The sequence below is a fragment of the Mus caroli genome, chromosome 2 (assembly GCF_900094665.2).
Source record: "Mus caroli chromosome 2, CAROLI_EIJ_v1.1, whole genome shotgun sequence".
NCBI lineage: Eukaryota > Metazoa > Chordata > Mammalia > Rodentia > Muridae > Mus > Mus caroli.
Window position 1 is genome coordinate 40,852,552 of NC_034571.1, and position 16,499 is coordinate 40,869,050.

The window sequence follows — 16,499 nt, forward strand, 5'->3', positions numbered from 1 at the left end:
AATTCTTTCTCCTATTTCCTTTCTCTGTGGCATAACCCATTAGTTTAAGAAATATATGTAAAAATACTCACATGGAGTATATAAAAAGTAATATATGTGAAATAGTATAAAAATTCCATATCATGTGTGTGTACCGAGATGATTATGATGTCTGCTGGGACCATTTTGGAAACAGGGCAGAGGTGTCTAACAATTGGGTGTGTTTTGTAGCAGTTCAAATGAGTGTAAATGCTGGAACTCCATATCGATCAAGTACACACCTTCATTAAGCTAATATGCTGTGCAATTGAGCTAAACTAAGTGATAACGCTGGTGGCGGCAACAGTATTTTATTAAACTTTGTTTTAGCCTAGAACCTTGTGCATTGCATGATACAAGTGTTTAGCCAAGATCTATCTGCAGAACATGGCAGAAGTTGCTGTATACCATATCCAGAAGGTAAAACTTTATGATTACAAGTATGTAACAGATTGTTTTCTGTTCTCTCTCTCTCTCTCTCTCCCTTCCTCCATCCTTCCATCCCTCCCTCCCTCTCTCTCCGCCCCCCCCCTCTTATTTGTTTGTTTTTTGAGACAAAGTTTGTCTGTAGCCTGGCTGTCCTGGAAGTCTCTCTCTATAGACCAGGCTGGGCTCAAAATCATAGAGCTCTGCCTGCCTCTGCCTCCTGAGTACTAGTATTATTGTTTTAAATTGAGTTTTGTGAGTACTTAGAAGCCTTGGAGCCTCCTTTGCTTCTTTGGTTGATGTATAATTTTTGTTTTTGGTGAGTTGTGAAACTTTATTTATTTATTTATTTATTTAAGGATGGTCTTACCGTATATCCCTGGTGTATCTTCAACTTGCCATTATAGACCAGGTTGGCCTTGAACTCTCAGAATACCATTGCTTCTGCCTATGAATTAAAGGTAAGGGCCACTGTGAGTGCTTCTGAATTTTATCCAAGAAATTTGGATTGAAAACTGAAACTCCAGTGAAATAATTGGAGATATTTAGAACAATTCTATAATTCTTTTTTATTACTAAAGTGTACTTTGCTGTTTACAGTTATTGTATTTTTTAGCCAATATTATATTTCATAGTCTTAATTTTATATAATGCAATTGATGGTTCTTTCCCAGGACTAATTTTTTATTGCTTATTTTATTTATTTACATTTCAAATCATATCCGCCTACTCAGTTTCCCCTCTGCAACCCCCCCACCTTATACCCCTCCCCCTGCCTCTATGAGGGTGCTCCTCCACCCACACATCCACTCTCTAGCATCCCCCTACCCTGGGGCATTCAGCCTCCATAGGACCAAGGGCTTCCCCTCCCATTGATATCAGATAAGGCCATCCTCTGCTATATATGCAGCTGGAGCCATAGGCCCCTCCATGTGTATTCTTTGGTTGGTGGTTTAGTCCCTGGGAGCTCTGGGGACTGGTTGGTTTATGTTGTTGTTCTTCCTATGGGGTTGCAATCCCCATTCTATAATTCTACAGATTAACCTTGACTCTTTCTCTCATCAAATTATAATCACTCTGTATTTCCTTGTTGATGTCAACTCTTTGGGGATAGTAATTGTAAGCGTGTACTGTTCACATACTAAGTGGGTACTAGCTTAGTGATTTTGATAATATCTACAGCTTGTAGATATGTAGTTTCCTATATCTTGAGAACCCAAGAAGTCCTGAGAACTTCTCGTCATTCTCATTTATGTGTATGGTTCTGAGTTTTTATAAAACAGAGACTATTATGTAATCATCTTACCTTCTATGTAGAACCCAGGAAATCATGGAAATTAGGATCATGAAATAAGTAATTAATGTAATGCTGCCAGAATGACTTTGTATATCAAGGGCTAAAATTTAGCAAAAGTGGCAATGCCAATTTTAAAAATGAGAACTAGGAATTATAAGACAAGAAAATATAAATTAGCAACAACAATTTCAGTTCAGGATACTAAGTCACCAAAATCTCTTTGTTCCTTTAGTTGGAGTTCTTCAAGTCTTTTTATAACATATATGGAAAGCGAGACATAACCATATGGTGGACCTTTTGATTTTCTTCTGTATATATAGATTCGGATATTTCCAAAAGTTCTAAAGAGATGCTGTGTTTGTTAACCTGTGTGACAGGTGTTGTTGCTCTGTAACCTGTGTGATGTGATGGACATTGCTTCTCTGTAACTGGAGTGACAGGTGTTGCTGGTTGGTGACCTCTTTGATGGACATTGCTGGTTGGTAGTCTATGGGATGGCGGTTGCTGCTCTGTAACCTGTGTGATGGGTGTTGCTTCTGGGTAACATATGCTATGGGCATTGCTGATCGGTAACCTGTGTGATGGGCGTTGCTGTGGTAGGAGTTTCCCCTGGTGGAAAGCAATGAGACCACATTTGTTCCCTTTTCACTTTCCATTTGGAAGTTACAGATGCAGGTGGCATCTTGCGCTCCTTAGGTCTTTTCTTTTTCTGGTTCTATATAGTGAAGATGTGCTCTCAGATCGGAATGCCAACTTCCTAAGGAGTTGTCAACAATTTAGGAATTCTGGAATATGGCGAGTAAATAATTTGTCTCCCCGGAACCTATCTTCTGTTTAAGAAGGGTCTCTTCTGATAAGAAAACTATGAAGAAACATACACATGATCAGAATTACTATTGAAATACTATTATTAATTATTTTGAGATGAGGGTCTCAGGGTTTTATCTAACTCCTGGGTATAAAATGATCCTCTTCACCCTAGTCCCTGTGCAGTTAAGACTCTCTGAGTACATACTACTTCAACCAGGTATTATTTTAAGAATACACACAGAATACAATGGGCTCAGAATACAAATAATCATCTTGAGTTTTTTTGGTTACATTTGATTTACCTTTACTAATACTTCATAATATATGCTTCTTATGATTTTTCTTTTTCTCAAAATTCTATAATTTTTCTTTGCTTTCTAGTATGGTTCTATACCAGTTATAAGTTGTTACCTCCTGAGTTATGCTTTTCATATTTGTATTTGATTTATCTTTACCACCCCATAATTGCAATTCAGGAAAGAATAGAAAAATTCTAAGACCCCCTAAAGAAAAGTCAGTTTTGAAGGAAAAGCTTTCTATGTGTCTCTGGCAAAGAACAAGGTTCCTTTCCTTGTGTCTCCTGCCTGCCCAGCTCAGCAGGGGGTGGCGCCTTGTCAGCATTCAGCCCATCATACTGAAGAACACCTAGCCTCCTAACTGTGTCCAGGCTTCACAGAAGAGGGAGAATGCATTTGCTTCCACAAAGGACGCGCTCATGCATGGTTGCAGCACCTTGGGCAGAAGTAGGTGCATGTCCTCCTAAATGCAGAAACAAGCTTGCAATCTTCCCTAGCCTGTGTGGCCTGGAATGGTAGAAATGAGCTCAGTCATGATTTCTTGCTGCTAGGCAAAGGTTATAATCACAGAAGGGGCAGTGGGAAGCCACACTTTGTTTGGCAGTGGTACAGAGGTCTGGAGACTGACACAGTCACCATGTAACTAGTTGTGATCAGTCACCTATGCCAGTCTAATTCTTCCTTTGAATCATGGAATCATTGTCAAAAATAAACCAGGTGTTGAAGATTAAAATCCTGGTTTTAAGTCTTCCTCCAGTATGCTGCTTGTGGCCAATATATTCCTTGGGAAATCGTTTTGTTATTTAAACAAGTTCTTATTCTTACAGTGAGGATATCACCAATACTACATACAGTCATTTTTTTTATTGTTGTCTCCCTTCTCCACTCTGAGAACAATGTGAGGTCTACGGGGACAGAGATTTTTGTCTGTTAACTTCTAAGGTCTCAGAACATCCTTAGTACAGAAACTATTAGATCTGTGAATAAATCAGTGTAAGTAGATGGCTTTTATGAGCACCACACAAAACTACAGATTTGAAATCCATCACACGAAGAGTGGTCTGCATATAGGGCTTAATAAATGTTATCAATTATTTTTATAATTTTGTAAAGAGATTGACAGGTAAGCTGAGGGGCTGGAGAGAAGGATTAGTTAGTAAAATGCTTGCTCCACAAACCAGAGGATCTGAGTTCAGATCACTACCACCCTATGTGAAGCAGAATTCCCTAAAGCCTGACTGACTGTCTGTAACCCTGGTGAGGGGAAGCAGAGATAGAAGGTTTACTAGGGCATGCTTGGCAGCTATTGTTGGGAATCTCCAGGGTCAGTGAGATGCTGTTTCCTAAAACCAGGAGTGTAGACAGTGATGGAAGAATATATTAGATATTGAGCTTTGGTCTCCACATGCACATAGATATGCATGTGCTCAAAAGCATGAGCGTACATAAACACACACACCATGCAATAACATGTACACAGAGAAATCATTTTAGACTTACAGATAATATGAATGTTAAAGGTTAAACAAGATGTGGTACAAGAAATAAGTTAAGGGAACGACAAGCTGCAGTGGTTGAAAGGGCCAATTTGATTTCACATTTAGTATATTCCAACAAAACTTGCAGAAGTTGTAAGCACTTTGTGATTCAAGTTTGTAACCATCTGACAGAGAATCATTAATTTGAAGGTACAGATTGGAGGAGAGATGCATCTCTTGGGGCTTCTCCAGCAGCTTTGAATAACCTCTACTTTAATAATTGTTTATCCAGTCATCTATCTATTTATCTATCTACCCATTCATCTATCCATCTACCCATCCATTATTTTATCCATCAATACACCCTCCAATCCAGTTTAGTAATATTTATTACACATACACTTTGTACCAGGTGAAACTTGCCTTCCAATTTTCTTTCTTTTCTAACAGGATAACAGTTTCTACTACGTCAAGCAGTGATAACTCCGAAGACCCACAGTTCAGATCATTACAGGGTGAAAGTCTTACAACACATGTTGTCTCATTCCTCCTTGTAACTGAATGGCAACATCAGCAAGTGTTCTAGCAAAGGTGGGGCGATTGATTATGACAACAGACCTCCCATTGATGTCATCTCTTAGGCAAAGGTTCTCTCCTGATTAGCTCGACCACTTTTTTGTTTGTTTGTTTGTTTGTTTCAAGACAGGGTTTCTCTGTATAGCCCTGGCTATCCTGGAACTCACTTTGTACACCAGGCTGGCCTCAAACTCAGAAATCCACCTGCCTCTGCCTCCCAAGTGCTGGGATTAAAGGTATGTGCCACCACTGCCCGACCTACATTTTTTTTTCTTAAAAAACAAAACAAAACAAAACAAAACAAAACAAACAGAACAATAGCAACAAGAAAAACAATAGCAAAACCAAAACCAAAACCAAACCAACACGTTTTTAACTGGAACGGAATTATATCCATTTTCCCCATTCTTTTCTTCAAGTTGATAGTCTTTTGTTGTTGTTGTTGTTATTGTTACAACATACATGTATGTGTGTATGCACAGACATATAAATACAACCTTGTTATTATACATATATGTGTATACAGATATCTAAGTACAACCTTCTGGTTTCAGGGTAGACCACTCTGCATTTGCTAATGTCGCTTCCATAAACATCTGCATATAGGTCTTTATCTAGGGAAGGGACCCTGTGAAAATTTCCCCCTTCTAAGTTAATGTGTCCACTTTTATTCTCATTGTTCTGGTCTTACTTATACAGTCATTACTAATGCAGGTTTTGATACTAAGTATAGTTTCTTGTTAGATGAAGAGTTTAAAACAAAGAATTTTAGGATGTGTTTCTCTTTTATTCTGAAGATTTTTTTCAGATGGTTGGGGGCAAATAAAAAATATGCTGTGTTTATTTATGATACATCTCTGTTGGGAAACAATAATCCTTTTGCTTCTTAATCTAAATTGAGCTGCAGTGTACCAATAAAACAAGTCACAACATAGAAAGTAAATTTTCTCTGTATAAATAATTAACTCTTTAAGATTTATTGGCCTTTCTCTATTTGCCCCTTTCTCTGAGTGGTGTAATCCAAATAAAATGTTACATTTATTCTTGTCTGATAAAATATTCATAAAAGAAACCACTACCTTTGGATTTGGATTAGGAAGCTGGAGAAAACATGATTATGAATGTTGACCCTTGTCCAGGAGTTACCTAAAGCCCATTAGCTGAAGCCAAATGGTCTGCAGGGAGTCTGCTTTCGTTTGCCTGTATTTCCTTTTGCTCCTTGGTTCTTGTTAAAAGTTGTATTACCTTAAAGGACTACGGGATGAGTTTGAAACCGGCAAACGCCCATGATTAATCTATGCTACATCTCCTGTACATGATGATAAGTTAGCCAGGACTTGGCCAGAAAATCAGCATGGGTCATCCTTGTGCCTTTGGAAATATCAAGAGTGATCGAGAAAGAAGATTCAGTTCCTGGTGAGCCGATCTGACTGCCATGGAACTGAAATTTAGAACTGAGGTTTTGGTCTTTCATGTCAGCAATTAAAAGAAAAATTCCTTTGGCTTTGCATGTGTTCCCATTCATCTGTAATATAATAGGTTTAATGCACATTTGAGATTATCTAGTGAGTTCCAAGACTAAAGGATACTATGGCTCCAGCATTCTATCTAAACTTACTCTAAGAACAGTTTTCTGAAGACTGTAATGCCTTTGTTGGTAGACGGTAAGTATTAACAAAGCTAGGCCTCTAACACCCTCCTCTACCTTTTTTTTTTTTTCCTCCCAGTGCTGGATATCGAAGGTTTGTATACATGCTAGCAAGTGTCCTATCACCGAGTTACAGATCCAGCCCTGTTATTTTAGCCCCTGAAATATCAAGAAAATTCATTTAAATTTTTATTTATTTTATGTATATAAGTATTTTGTTCGCATATATGTCTAGTTCTTGTGGAAGCCAAAAGAGTAGATCAATTCTCTTGGGCCTGAAGTCTCAGATAGCTGCAAGTCATCATTTGGGTGCTGGGAATTTCACCAGGCCCCTGGAAGAGTAGCCAGTTACTATTAACTGCTAACTCATCTTTCTAGTACTGAAAAATTGAAGGGTTTAAAAGTAAATTACCATGTAAGTAATTGCTTGGTCTTTCCTGGGGACATGTTATGCTAGGGAAAGAAAAAGAAGTCTGTGATTTAACTCATTTTCTAATAAAATCTTTAGGTGACAATGAAACCATTTTGCTTATAAGAAAGGGCTTCTCAGACTTCTGTTTTCACTGAATTGTGGTGCAAATAATTTTGTCTGTAGCTCACATAACTTTTTTTTAAATTAAGAAGCTGCATGTTTGAGTCCTTTAAAAATTAAAATAAAGGTGAGAACAGAGATTCCTTATCTATCTATCTATCTATCTATCTATCTATCTATCTATCTATCTATCTAAATAGGCCAATTCATAAAATGTAAAAGTCTGGGAACTAGTGAATTGATCAATGTTAGTTCTATAGCTAGACTCGCCATGCGAGGGTGACTATTCATGAGTCTCTACACCACCAGCCTAATCAAGAGGTATTAAAAGAGCTAAGGTTTGTGTATAGCTTAAAAACTGACCTGAATTAGACTAGACCAGCCAGCCCAAGGAGGATGTGAGCTAACAGGAACTGACAGGGCCTTTGCAACTGAAGCGTCAGCATTTGGCTGGCTGGCTGTGGGGTAGAAACATTTCAGTGTCAGCATCAGGGCTTTGAGTAATTCTCATTTCTCTGACCTGGCAGAGTGTGAGTATTTCGGATAATTTGCCTTCCTACATTGAATTGTGGTTGAGCCTTATGGGATGGGTTTCTTTATTCTACCTAAGAACTGATGACACCAGTTAGACTTTGTAAGTTCCAGAAAAATATAAAGCTCCCATTTGGATATACACGCTATGTTTCTAAATATGTTCAGGGAGGGGGGTTCTAGGAAACTTGAAAATCAGAGAAAATAAAATTGCAACGATTAACTTTTTATTGCTTAGATTTTTCACATATTTATAAGTTTGGGAGCATATTGATTATATAGTTTTAAAATCTGGTGTAATTCGTTAATAAACATTTCTTGATGAGCTTGGTGAGCCATCTTTCAGGAGCATGGCATGCAGTGGCTGTGGATTCCTGTTTTGTTATTTCATCTTGCTGGGGATTGAGGCTGTCTGCAGTATTTCCCTTTGGATGTCTGGGCGAGCAGGATCACCTCACCTGAGTTTGCTTCCTTACAGTGCTTTCCCCGAAGTAGAACTCACATTCCATTTCTCTGTTAAAAGTATAAATATTTTTCAGACCTGAAGCATGAGTTAAATATTTTTGTGAGAAGGGGAATTAAAGTAGGAGACTGGTTTTGAGACTAAAACAAAACAAAACAAAACTCCCAATCTAGATTAAATGGCTGGACCACCCACCCCTTGGTGTGGAGAAAAAGAAAAAAAAAACAAGAAAGAGAAGATTTCTTCTGTTAGAACTCCTGGGGGACCCCAAAGAATAAAGAGTGATCTTTACACCAGAGCCACCAATAGTGCCTTCTCAGGCACTATTGGTGTTCTGAGCCAGTGGTTCTGGCAATAAGGCTGCAACTATTGTATTTACAGGATGCAGGCCTCCTACAATAGACAGTCATCCAGCAATGTGGGCAAGTATTAACTCTGCAGTAATGATCACATTACATTAAACTTACATGCATGGGAATTTTGGTTTCCACCTGCTGAGGTTTTGTGCGCTTTGCAAAAAGTGCAAACTCAAGTTTTATAGTCCTGTTGGGGACAGTTAGCTCTGAGTTCAGGTGATAAGGGAAATTCTGTTACGGGAATAATTGAGGAAATGCATGTGAAATGTCAGGTTTCGTGTAATTTATGTCTTCTTTTGTTGTGCAATTTTAACCTGCAGTTTTTGTACCTAGCCAGTAAGTGGTGAGGTGGGATGAGAGTCAAGGATGCTGTGTAAGCATCCCTTTACCTTTCTCTGCTCAGATGCAATCTGATCAAACCCCCATCTCTGTGGGCTGTAGCCATGGCTTTCAATTAAATTACTCTACTGACATCAATCTGATTTTGGACTGAATTTCACATGTTTAAAATACTTAAGCACTATTTACCAATCCCCAATGAGAAGTAATGAAATAATTCTAACAGCAGAACGAACGGTGATATCCAGCCACAGACAGCTGAATTAAACAGAATTGCAGCTCTGAGAGATCATACAGGTAAACATAGCTCAAAACACAATCACTTCATTCAACAAGGAGAGACAGACAGACAGACAGACAGAGAGACAGACAGACAGACAGACAGACAGACAGACAGACAGACAGACGGAGAGAGACAGAGACAGACAGATTATATTTTCTTTCGTTCAAACATCTTTAGCGACTTTTCAAATTTCAGAACAAAATTTGTATACTATAGTATCCAAATACTCCCTTGTACTTGTTAAAAATCAACCCCCTCCTCATGTGTGTAGTGTATGTGTGTGTGTGTGTGTTTGTATAGATGCACATGCACATTTTCATATGTGCTTATGGAGGCCATATTTCAACATCAGCTGTCTTCTTTGATTGCTCTTCACCTTATTTTTGAGACAGGGTCTTTCACTGAGCCTGACACTTGTCAATTCAGGTGAATTAATGGGCTGGGCAGGAATGTTCAGGGACCTATGAATTTCATTGCTACCATCTCCTTAGCTTTGTGCTTACAAAAGCATGCCACTGCACCTCATTTTCTCCATGGGCTGTGGGGATCTGAACTCAGATCCTTATGTGTGTGTGGCAAACACTTCAGCAACAGAGTCATCTTCAAAATCTCGTTTTGGAATTACCTTATCTGGCAAAGACTAGAGAGTCACTGCTGTTAGCTGTCCACCACATTCCATAGTGTCTGCTATGAATACTCACCCTAGGTGCTCCAGTTCGGTTGTGACCGTGGCACTCTTCTTCTCTTAAGGCTAATTGTCCCAGTCTTTTATGCTTCTGCTACAAGTGAATATTTGAAGCTTTCTTATTTGGAGGAAACTTCATATGGATGTTTGCAATTTAAAAGAATGTAATTCAATCCAAATACATCGTATTTCTAGAAAAGTTTTTTTTTTTTTTTATTTACTCGTGTTCAAAGATGAGAAGGTAAAATACACTTCAAAATTTTTGGAAGATGCAAATAATTGTAAGTTAAACGATAATAGTCTATGTCTGGGAATTGAGAAGGAAACCAATGACCAACATCATTAATGCAGACGTATTGAACCTTTTCCCTTTAAGTTACAGAAGATAACAGCAGTGCCCCTAATGAGTGGCATTTCTCAAGCTGTGCAAAGTTTGTGTCTTGCCAGAGGGCTGCATCAGAGACATCATATATGTTTCTAAGTTTCTGAGGACAAAAATCACAGAGCACGGGGACATCAGACAGCCTCTAACTGTGTCTTTTCCGTAAGTGACATATCTTTTTCTGCAGCTGAATGTCAGGAAGTCATCACAGAGCTCCTACCAGACTGCAAAAGAGAACAGATCTCATGAAGTACCAGAGAAGAGTATGCATATCTGGGAATAAGTGACTGTTAGGAATTCAAAAGATGCAAAATGTCACAAAAGAACAAATTGAAAACTTAAATAATAAAAGTGAGAAATGCTTATATTATGACTTTGAATAGTGTAAGAGAATATCAAATGATTAATAAAATCACTTACTTAACTCAGATATTATGTATGTGACCAATTTTTAAGATTGGTTACATCATTGTGGGATTTCCTGTTTTACTTGCATGTAAATAAACAGTATGCACACAAATATAATCATGCTATAAATGATATTGAAACATGTTTATGCCATAGTTTTTCCTGGGAAATGTTTTCATTTGAACAGGTCTGTAGTGAGGGGCTTTCTCTGTTAGCACACATTTCCTTTTTAAAAAAATTCCTTCCACTTCTAATACTTTCATTTTAAAAGATGGAATTGTACATCGAGTGTGTCTATTCTAATAGTGATAATCACAAAGTTGGTGACAGAAAGATGCTGATCCCTGATATTAGTCAAGCATTGATTATGGACCATGGTCTGTGCTAATAGATACTTTATATTCAGTGTCTTTTTTTAATCTTCACAAATTGAGAATGTATGAAACAGGTCCTAAACTACTCCCATTTAACCGAGGAAGAAACTGGGTTATTGTTTGTTTCAGAAACATGCTTGAGATCTCAGAGTAAGGAAGGGCAGAGCCAATTAGGAAGGGTATATTTTGGCTACAGGTTATGAGATGCTAAATTTTGATTTACACTTAAAAACTCATCTAAAACATTTTATTATCACATTACACGAGGAGTGCTTCTTTGCTTAAACCTTCTCAACCCTGAGTTGGTATAAACTTTGTTGTTCTGACATGTGAAAATTCTCATGTGTAGGTTTACAACTTGATATGTGAATAGAAGCAAGATAATATTAGATATTTTGGGGAAATTGTATTTATTTTGCAATTACTTCTTATATCATACTGTCTGAAAGCAAGGGTTCATCACGATGATTAATTTGTCTTTTCTACTTAGTTATATATTTTCCTCTCATTTGAATCACACTTCCTTTTTAATAATCCTCAACCAGTATGTTGCTTCTTGCTTTGAGATTTAGGGCAGGCATTGAGAAGGAACATTATTCTGAATTCTGAAAGGCATTAATTGTAAAAATAGGTTTACAGGGTTGTGCATTTTGTTGTACTATGTGGTAACATGGCAAAATATTCACATATTCTTTAGTTTTAGTGTGTGTGAATGTGTGTGTGCACGTACTTATGCCAACATGTGTGCATATTCATGAACTTGAAATAGAATCTAGTTGATCATGCAATGGTAAGGTCCCACTGGAATCTAGTCTAAAGGCAGTATTGAACTTAAAATTTTTCTATTGAGTGCACACTGTACACTAATTCATATGCCAATAGTGTTTATTAGTTGTCAGCAGAGAAAGAAGATACTCAAATTTTCATGCCATCAAAGGTTGACTCAGTTAGGAGCAAGTTAGAGTTGTATAGTAAAAACCTTGTCATTCCTTATGCATGTCCCTTCCCACTCCCAGAACCGATGTTTTTTTTTTTTTTTTTTTATAACATCTGGATGATGAAGAATCATTGCAAAGCTTTCCTAAAAGATGTCTACTCCTTCGAAGAGTAAGCTGCCTCTGAAGCAGACATTGCATAGAGATGATGGCTCAGGTTCTGGTATCTCAGTAGTACAAGAGGCAGATGTCAGAAATGTTTAGGAGAGAAAGTCAATTGTGTTTCTTGGTGGCTTTGATTTGTGTGGTGAATGGGGAGAAACATGTAAGGATTGGACTGGGAGGAGAGCAGGGGGCAGGGAGCTGTGATTTTTATGTAATATGAATAAAAATAAATTATGGTAAGAAGAAGTAGAAGTAGAAGAGGAAGAGGAAGAAGAAGAAAGAAATAACACTGTTAAAATGAAAAAAACTGTGCTGTAGATACATTCTAGTGCCATTCTCAGTTCTGGGGCCAGTGGGCTAGGACTGCATAGGTGGAAAAGATCCTTGAGTTACTTTGGGAATGACTTGAACTCTTGGTGCTTTGAGATACCACAACATAGGAGTCTCATGCTGTGCATGGCTGGGCCCTTGCTGCCTAGTGGTCTCCTGAATTTTTCTGAGCACTGAAACTAATTTTGAATAATTTATCAATGATATGTATGTATATGTATATATATATACATATATATATGTATATGAGTTTAAAGTGATTTTGCCTTTGTTAATAGAGTTTGAACATTTTATTTTTGTGTTTTCAAAATTCTCCCACAATATTTCATACTTTGTTGATATTATTAATAGAATTTCCCCTGTGTCATTATAGTCTCTAAATAGGTTATTGTTTCCATGAAGATAAATTGGGTTTTAAAATTAGTATGCTGGCTTCTTAAGTTCTCTTTAAACATTTTGTTAAAGGTTTATTTTTCCCAATTTAAATGTGTCTCTATATGTGTGTACCTGAGTGTAAAGCCATAGGTGTCACATACTTTGGAGCTAGAGTTACACGTGGTGATGAGGCACCCAACATGGGTACTGGAAACCAAACTCAGGTTCTCTTCAAGAGCAGTCAGCACTCTTAAGCATGGCTTATTTAATTTTGGGAATGGTGCCTAGTATGTGTGCCTGGAGCAAAGAGATGAGGGAGTAATCAGAGATCCAAGAGAGGTCATGGAATCAGCAGTTTGGAGGGTACAGATAATATGTTACCTTTGTGGGTCAGAGAAAGAATCTCATCTTTTCCTCTGAGTGCTTTCAAAAACTTACATTGAAGGAATGATGTTGCTGATAACTGAAGTGAGTCACCCTGACTCCCCTACTATGAAAGTGCTATGGGTAGGCAAGAAGCAGTTTCAACTCATTTCTAAAACTTACATGAACATAGTGTTGGCCTGAGTCAAGTTGCTGGCTGAGGAGATAATGAAAAAGGGTTGAATTTGGAGATATTTGGAATGTAGGTTCAATAGGATTTCTCAATTGACTTTGACTATGAAGTAGGAGGGAGAAAGTGATGTTAACAACGCCCCATGAATTTCGGCATGAGTGACAAAAGATGGAAGGTCTTTTTACTGAGATGGGGATGGTTAATAGGATCTCAATGGTACCAACAGAGAAGTTGAATATTAAGGCCAAGAGAATGAAACTTCCAGGGATTATCACACCAATTCCTTCTCTTTCTAACCTTTAAGATTCAGCCAAGACAACCCTTGATGAACCAGGTTCTGAAGAAGATGTAAAAATGGGTAAGAGAGGAAAGAAGCTGGCCCCAGAATCTGTATAAGATATTTAACTTTCTTTTCTATAATATAATATAATATAATATAATATAATATAATACTACATGGTACTTGTTGAGTTGAAAAAAAATTGTGTTATTAGTCACAGACAAATTCTTTTCAAAACCCACTATATATCTGTCATTTAACAAATATCAAGGATCTCATCTTAGTCCATTTCTATACCAGAAGCAGCAATGACAGGGAAGTATAAGATTCAGTCCTTGCCCTAATGTAACTCATAGCCTCCAGGGCCAATAGACATAACCAAGAAAAGAAGGGTTTCTCAAGAGAGTGGTTCTAAGCTATGAGTAGGGAGAAGCAGGATGATGAATTGTCAGGTGAGTGGGGCTGTGTCTGTTTTATTGGAACCCTCTTCCCTCTCCTCTCCCCCTTTATGAATCAGGAGTTTAAGCATTAACAGATTGCAGGCTATTGTATCATAAGACTCTTCATTGCCTGAGTTGAATTTCCTTCAGGACTTGCAAAATCTTGGGTCATGGGATTCCAACCTAAGATTTAAAAAAAAAAAAGTCCGCAGTTTCTGTTCCTTGTTTGTAATTCTTCTTCTTCTCTAAGCGCCATGGCAGGAGCACAGCTTTTCCAGAGGGTACCTACCTAAGTTGAAGGTGGCCTTCAGTTATCTCTGTAACCAGGTGCCCCAGAAGAGGCAGGATGAGCATCATTAAGCAGTGAGCAGCATCAGGTAGAGTTGAGGATACCTATGCAGGTTTTGTTTTGTTTTAAATTTTCTCTCTATTTTCAAAGGCTTCTAAGAACATCATTGTTTCTTCTTGGGATGTGTAGTTGTTCCCATAGGCATCCATTTTTCTTGTCTTGATGTTGACTAGAGAACCATCAAGGTCCACTACACTTGACTGTTGGTTGTTGTGGAGTAGTTACAACTATCTCAGGATTTGTAGTAAGATGTTGCTTAAAAGAATCCATTCATCCTGCTACTATAAAGTGATGCACAGGTAAAGATAGCTTTGCATCCAAATAGGACACCTTGTATAATTGACTACTAAGCCTAAGATTGTCTTTGAATTTCTTTGAATTATCTTCTTTAAAGAGTCTTCTGATATCTGAAACAGTGAAAAATAAAGAAAAGTAGGGCAGCATGAGGAAGATAACACAATGAAGTGATGTGTATTGATGTGTTTGTTTCATAGCTATGTATTGCAGGCCCAGTACTGATGAGCATCAGATCACATGGTTGGGCAGTGAGGTGTGAGTGTTCAGGTTTGTATCTGGAGAAACTTTACCCCACTGATTCTGCATTTGGGGAAGTGTGACTTTGCTTCAGTGTTCCGCCACCCTTATAGAGCCCACACCCCTGCAGCTACCAAGAATTCTAGAAGTGGTGGCTTAGTGTTCTTCCCATCTAGGGCTCTCCTCCCACCACCTCCCCATCTGGACCTAACCTATGACTTCTGCTATCTTATTCACCGAGTCCACCTACAGTCAACTAATCATCTAGTGTTCATGAATATGTCTAGAGAAATAATTTTACATTGATGGCCAAAAAAAAAAAATCTCTTAAAATACAGAAGTGAACACAAAGAGTTAAAAAATGAAGAAATCATTCACTTTGAAATATATGGTGATGTTATTATTTTTTAATAATATTTGTTAAAAGGGAGGTGTGGGTATATTATGAATTAAATCAAACCACAATTATCCCTGAACTAATTTCACAATACATTAATTGAAAATCTTTAACTTTCTATTTCCAATTTAAAATTTTTTATTGTGTTCAGAAGAATGCATTTATCTCAGTTCAGTAAACAACTGTTTAGGTTTATCATGGGCTATGTACTGTGCTGGGTGCTGGGTGCTGGGTAGCACGGTAGGGACATCCCTTCCAGGTGAAAATGGGCATGTCAGAAAACGATACCATGTCAGGGAAGCTCCACTCCTCCATTATGCATCAGGTATTCTGGTTGAGGTATTTTAAAGCCTATTTCATCTGCACACTGTATGAGGTTTCTATTTTTTTCCAATGCTTACCAGATGAGAAAACTGGAGTTCTTAGGGTTTCTGTCGCCCACTCAAGGTGACAGTGTGTGGTTAAAACAACACCTTGTATTTGGATTATCAGACTCCACAGTTTGCACTGTTATTGTGAACACCGCTTTCCACTATGAAAATATTTAGAGAAATGTGAAATGGGTTGATGTACATGTGAGTCTATTTAGGCAGCATTAAGAAAACAGTTCCTACAATGTATCATTATTAAATTGCAAATTATTGTTCAATTAGGAAGAGAATAGATTAATTGGAGTTCCCCATTTTCTTGAAAAAATCAAGATAGGAAGGTAAATTTATGTTGTCTAGATTTTCCAAAAATTTATGGAGGAACGTTGGCTTGTCTAGGCTGACCCTGTTGCTGGTGCTGAAAATGTTTCACATCTCCTGCTTTGAAATTTTCTTTGCATTGATGTACTTGTTTTTACAGACATAAATTTTGTCATTTAATAGTCAACCTTGCTTTTATTTTTAGGAAGACTCCTGCCACTTGTCAGAAGACTTGGCTTTCAGTAAACACTTGATGTCTATGAAAATCTAACTGTCTTGTTAGAGAGAGTGATTTCTGCATTTGGCATTTGAAAGACTATGGAGGAGGCTTGAGTGGCATTGCCACCATGTTTCCTGAGCACAGAGGACAGCTTTGCAAAGACACTGCTTGGAAGTGGACTGCGCTTCTTAGGTTTGAGTAGTCATAGTTTTAATGAATGATATCATTGTTGTGTAGACAGATTTACTGCAACAGGTTGACAAAGAGTTCTGATGAGTTCTGAGTGTGTGTGTGTGTGTCAGAGAGAGAGAGAGAGAGAGAGAGAGA

General features: G+C 37.8%; 1 long non-coding RNA gene across 1 annotated transcript in view; it reads left to right on the forward strand.

Moving 5' to 3' along the window:
- The window catches only part of LOC115030382, a 44,646-nt gene that overhangs the window by 23,105 nt on the left and 5,042 nt on the right, over nt 1-16,499 (forward strand). Inside the window, exon 2 of the long non-coding RNA XR_003835972.1 lies at nt 16,158-16,364. This is a non-coding gene — a long non-coding RNA (uncharacterized LOC115030382). The remainder of the gene's footprint in view (nt 1-16,157; nt 16,365-16,499) is intronic.